Here is a 6397-nt window from a genome sequence, read left to right on the forward strand (position 1 = left end):
GACACCTGAGCCTCTTCTGGTCTTAAAGGAATGCTCTTCAATTCTGTGCTGGAGATGGAGAAGCCAGAAGATCCTGACTCTGGTCCAACCCACCGCATGACTTTGGGCAAGAAGTACAACCTCTCTGAGCTTCAGTTTTTCTATCTTTGAAATGGGTCTTCTAAGAAATGGGCCTCAAAGGACTAAGTACATCACACTGAGACTGTAGGTAGGAGGGTGTTTCCTAAATAAACAGGTAGGAGCTGAGCTGGTTTAAACAGTGGTTTTCAATATAACCAGAGGATAGTTTAAAGGAGTCTTTGATGCCTAAAAATGATGTAGGGTTTTGAGCCCAAATATTTCGAATTTCAGGCATGACTTTGACCCTTACTCTTTAAGAAACCCGGAACAAGATATTTCACTTTTTCACTCATCTCTGAATATTTTTCAAATGAGTAAAGGAATTCTAGCTTTCCCCTAGATCCAGAGTGAGGACCAAATGAGTGTAAAACAACGTAGCAAAAGAAAATAACAAAACAATAAACTGCCCTTTAGTGAGAACTTACGGTGTGCCATGCATTAAGTCATTTAAGCCCCACAATGATCTCCACACGGAAATAACAGGAAAAACAATCATGATCACGGACATTGGATTAATAATAGTAATCGTGATGGAGTGGCTGCTAGACCCCATTCTCAGGGCTTTCCAGGCATTACATACCCTTAGTGCTCAAATAGCTTCAGGAGGAGGAGCTACTACTAATAACCTATTCTGCAGATGGGCAGACTGAGTTCAGAGAAACTGATGAGCCAAGGTCTTCAGGCTAGAAAGAGCATAGTTGGGATTGATTCAAACGTGGGGGTGATTTTACAGTTTTTCATATATATGCCATGTGTGTGTACTACATATATCATATATCGCATAATGTATGAGTAACTCTAGCCCTGTGCATTATTGGCAGCGAGAAGGACCACACAGGGCTCCGTGGCCACCACCCCCCCCCCCAACTGTGACACATAACAGGAAGCCAAGGGCAGGACAGCTACTTGCATTCCAAAACAAAGTTCCTGCTTTTGGGTGTGGCTAAAGAGGTGACCTGGGACCAACCCACCTCGAGAAGAGGCCAAGTCAGCTTTGGCCACAGAGAAACTTGGGCCCCAAATTTCTATCCAAGAAGAACAATGCACTTCCTTTCAGCAGCTGCCAGGCTGGGGCCTCCCAAAAGCCACAGCTGTTCCAGCCACCCATGGACCGGCATGCTGCTCTGCCCACCCCGCCTCAGGCTGTCAGCTGCTCGACACACTTCACCCCTCCCCCTCTTACACGCACACATCAGCTCACCATCGATCCTAGCACACAGCCTTTACACCCAAGATGGATAGCCAGACAGGAGGGCTCTGCCCTTCTCTGCTCTGTGACTTTGCACAAGCGATTTAAACTCTCTAGGCCTCAGTCTGCTTATCTGTAAAATGGGGATAAAACCATCCTTCCTTCACAAGATCCTTAAGAAGATGTAGGGCCAAACGCACTTAAAATGGTAAGAACAGCACCTGGCCCTTGGTAAAGGCTTAATAAATGTTCTCCATGGTTATTAGTTGTTTCATTCAGTGAAAAGGGGAAACACGAATCGGAAGAAATCACGCTGCCTTCCCAAGGCCAGGTTATAGGAACCCCACAGAGCTTGGTAGTATACTACAGTGGGAGGAGATGAGGGCTCTATTAGCATAATCAGGTCCAGATGTAGGGCTAGGTCTCCTGGACAGAGTCTGGAGGATTGCTAATTTGGCCGTGTGTGCCTAATAGGAGATGCCTGGATTTCTACTGAGTATAGGGGGCATCCAAGAGAAACAAGCAAGCAGTAGAGCATCTCTTCTTCCGATTTCTTCCGGGAACCCAGCACATCATGAGGGAGGGCAAAGTTCAGACTGAAAGACCGCCTGGCACCCGGGGACCCGGGAGTAGATAAGCAGGTGGGAACTGAGTCACCTTCATGTACAAGATGACAGCGCTGTGCTGGGACTTCCCAGGGAAGCCCTGGAGCCGACAGCTTGTCCTCACCTTACCCCTCTGAGACTCCCAAGCACTGTTGAGGGAGCATTACCTTCCCTATTTTACAGATATGGAAACTGGGGCCCCAAAAGTGACCTGGGCTCCCAGATAGCTAAAGAAAGCTAAGCAGAAGCTGTTGATTGGTTCACAGTGCTGATAAACCCATGGGAAGAAAATGCTTTGAGGTGATAATGCAAGGCTCAGCGGGGCCCTGGAATCTTGGGGGTGTGGGGGGGATCACGGCTCTAGGAGACCTCAGGGAAGCTTGTGGATACCAAAGGTCAGGAGGAAATCAATGAGGGAGAATGCAATTTAATAATGAGATAAGTCGGGGAGAGGGGATCCAGATTCCGCAGTTCAAATGTCATCTCTTCCCAGGGGCCTTTACTGCTTCCCATGGGGCCAAAGTGATGTCTCCCATGTCTCCCCAGCCTCCAGGTCCCCGCCACTCGGCCCTGGCAGGTTCTGGGCTGGGGCTACAGCTGTGAACTGGATCCAACTCTCTGCTCCTTAAAGGAGCAAACTTCAGGGAGATAGGTGTCCCGGACGGAACTCCCTCCAGAGCGGGTCCTGAGCCAAGGGCTGCAATGGAAATAGTTTAGTTGGAAGACAATCTCAGCAACCAGGAGAAGTGTAGAGAAATGAGACAGAGCAGGTAGGAAGGCAGGGAGCACGCATTGTTGAGCAGCTACAGCTGGGACCACTCAGAGCACAGTCCCACTGGGGAGCACCAGAGGGCGATACAGACACGGCTCAGAGCTGTCCCACCCTAGGGAGCAGGGGTATTTATCCTCTAATCCCCAAACCCCCTGGGGGCATCCTCTCCCCAGCCACTGCCTAGCTCAGTGAGATTTCATCTGCCTGCCCGGGAACATGGAGGGACTAAAGCACAAGTCTCTTATAGCTCTCACTGTTAAATCATCATCATCATGTCTGCCTCCCCTGCTAAACCAGCCGGATCATGGGCTCTGGAGTCAGACTGCCCATGTTCAAATCCTTGCTCCTCCCCTCAAAGTGGGACCTTGGTGTATTCTTTTTAAGATTTTACTTGTTTATTTGAGAGAGAATGAGAGAGCGAGCACAAGAGGGGGGAGAAGCAGACTCTCCGCTGAGCACAGAGCCTGACGCCAGCTCCATCCCAAGACTCTGGGATCATAACCTGAGCCGAAGGCAGATGTTGAACTGACTGAGCCATCCAGGTGCCCCATGGGACCTTGACTGAATTTCTCCGGACCTGAGTTCCCTCCTCTGTCCAGTGGAGGTAATAAGAACACCTCCCTGGCAGGCCTTCTATGAGTTAACACATAGGAAGAACCAAGACCAGCATGTGACACATGGGTGATGCTCCAGTAATGTTCACCATTATCTTGAGAACAGTCCTCAAGGCTTGCTCAGTGCCTGATTCTCCTTCGTCTCCCCTGTGCCTGGCCTAGTTAGTACCCAGCACAGCCCAGGTGTCAGTTCCTGTCTGTTGAATGAATGAACGGATGAGTCAGTGAGTGAATGAATGAATTGGATTCAAGAGCTAATGTGTTGACCTGGACCATTGGCTTCCAGTTTGGCATCTCAAGCCTGACTTCCTCAATGTCAGTCATACAGTGTCCTTCTGGAAGGAGACTCTGAACATTTAGTATAAATATACTAAATGCATCTCTGAAGAACTTTCTGGAGATACCTTGATTTCCCTGAGGCCCGGGCCTTGCAAGCATCTCCATGGCCCCGAAACTGCTGAGAACAGTCTTCCTGGAGTTCTGATTTCACCCGACAAGGAGCTTACTGGCAGGAGAAACTGTTCCAAAGGTTCCTTTGTGTGCACCTGCTGCCCCCTGGTGGACAGGGTCGAGAGCAGCAGGAAGCCTTGGAAAACATCGAAGTTGTCTTTTCCACCCGTAGTAAGAAAGAGATAGATATATGTGGTGTGCTTGTTTGCAAAGTACATTCACACTCCGTGACTCATGTGAACCTTCCAAAAACTCTGGAGGTAAGTAGGGCAGGGACTGTCCCCATTTCACAGAAGAAACTGAGGCTTAGAGAAGGTAAGTCCACAGTGAGTTAACAACTGAAATTTAAGGTGGAAAATTTTGGTTCCAAAGCCCAATCTTTTTTACTCCAAAGGTCAATTTCCTGTTCTGACCATGCGCAAGAATCATTCTGGGGCATTGGTTAAGGCTACAGGATCTCAGCCGTCAAGAGCCTGAATATCTAGGGATGAGACTAGGAACCTGGATCTTTGACAAACTTTCTAGGGGATGCTGGTACAGTCAGGTCCCATCACTCAGACCAGCGTTTGGAAATCGCTGCCCTGTTTCAAAGGATACAGCCTCAGACTCTGTACTTAGACACCCACTGCCTTAGTCTGGGAGCCTATCACAGAGCACCACAGACTGGGAGGCTTAGAAACAAAAGAAACTGTAATGTCTCATATTTCTGGAGCCTGAAAGTCCAAGACCAAGGGTTTGGAAGACCAGTGTGCTACTTAGCTCATAGACAGCGGTCTTCTCATTATATCCCTCCCATGGCAAAGGAGCTCCTGTCTCTTCTGTAAGGGCACTCTTCTGACATTGATGAGGGCTCTACCCTTAGGACCTAATTATCTCCCAAAGGCCACATCTCCAAACAGCATCACATTCAGGGTTTAGGGATCTTGTATGAATTTTGAGGGGATACAAATCTTCACTCAGTCAATAGCACCCTCCTTCTGATCTACTCCGCAAGCAAAGGGTCTGATCTCTTCCTCCCAACAGTTGCCTCTTCCTGTATATACTCATACTAACCTCTCACACCATTGAGGACTCATACGCCATACAAACTATATGCACAATTCATTTTGTCTCCCACAGTCCTAGCAGTCAGTACACAGTGCATCCATCTGACAGATGGGACCTCTGGGCAAGCAAAGGTCCACAAGCCCACAGGGATGAACTGTAGCTGAGCCAGAATGGGAATCCCAGGCTGTGACCACAGAGGCCACACCATGTGGCTTTGTCAACACTGTGCTATCTCCCCAACAGGAGCCCCCCCGTGTCCCATCTCCCTGAAAGTCATGCCTGACTCTCTGACCATGGGACAAAAACTATTGTTACTAAAATGACAGTGGCTAAATTTGGCCTAAAATATCAGCTCCGTATATCCAAGTCACACCTTTAACTGAAAATCTCAGTTAGCTGAAATGGGGGGGAAAGCATAGAATCCCCCAGGCTTGAAGACATAAAGACAAGTAGCAACCCTTTCTTCTAGCTGAGGGACCAAGTTAGAAAGAGGACACCCCTTAAACCTGAATGTCCCAGGGCCCTTCTGCTCCAGACAAAATACAGAAGAATTATCAACTGGCTAGAGTGCCAGTAGACAGAATATTCGTAGTGCTTTCTTGCCTATCTACATTTTTTACTCCAAGAAATCATCAGAAAATAAACTCCCATCAAGGGTTTAATTCTCTTAAAAACAAAACAAAAAAACAAACAAAAAAAGTTTCCAGGAGTGTCCTGTGGTCTGTTAGAGATGCAGACCATCTCCCAGAACATCATGAGAGACCCTGGCCTGGCCATGTTCAAGTGGGCGTCAAGGCCCTGGAGGCTCACGGTGAGGAGGGAGCAGGTACCAGGGGCGGCTCTGAGTCCCGACCCACACCTCAGGCACAGCAACTCCACTTGATGTGTGAGCCGAGTTTAAATATCTGGGCCCCATGTAAGATCTTATCTGGGGGAGAAGGAAAGGGGGGTGCCATAAAAAAGAAAAGGAAAAAGGGATCTAACCAACTCTTCATGAGAGAAAAGGACTTACTCAGCACCACACAGCTGCTGGTGACTGGAATTAAATATTCCTTGTGTTACATCCATATCCTAAACCTTCTCTCAGTCACTGAGTCACACTTGGTAGTATTTACTAAGGGCACTTGGGACAACCAGTGACGAGCAAAACCCCGTCCTGCCCACGGGATCGCTGGGTGAACCGGCGTGGGGACGGATACAAGTGAAAGCCTGGAAAAGGCTTGTAATTTCTGCTGAGGTCCCAGCTCCGAGAGGAGGGGTGGCGGGATCTGGCCTGAGCTGAGGGTGAGGAGAAACACCTCTGCGGAAGGGGTGGAGGAGCTGAGCTGAAGGATGAAGGAAGGGGGAGCTGCGGGAAAGACAGCTCGCACAGTCACTGTGGCACCTGTAAAGGTCCCCTGACAAGCGGTTGAGTACCGCCCCCCAAATGATTTTCCTTCAGGGAGGATGCAGCCTCTCCCAGCGCTGAGCAGCTATTGCCACTGAGCTCGGCACACCTCGTCCCTTTCCAGACCACCCCGCAAGGCAAGCGGTGGCGTCCCCATCTCCCAGGCAAGGAAGCAGGCTCCGCCAGGTTAGCAGAGTGGCGAGTCCCATGGCT

Source organism: Mustela lutreola, chromosome 2, assembly GCF_030435805.1.
Source record: "Mustela lutreola isolate mMusLut2 chromosome 2, mMusLut2.pri, whole genome shotgun sequence".
Taxonomy (NCBI): domain Eukaryota; kingdom Metazoa; phylum Chordata; class Mammalia; order Carnivora; family Mustelidae; genus Mustela; species Mustela lutreola.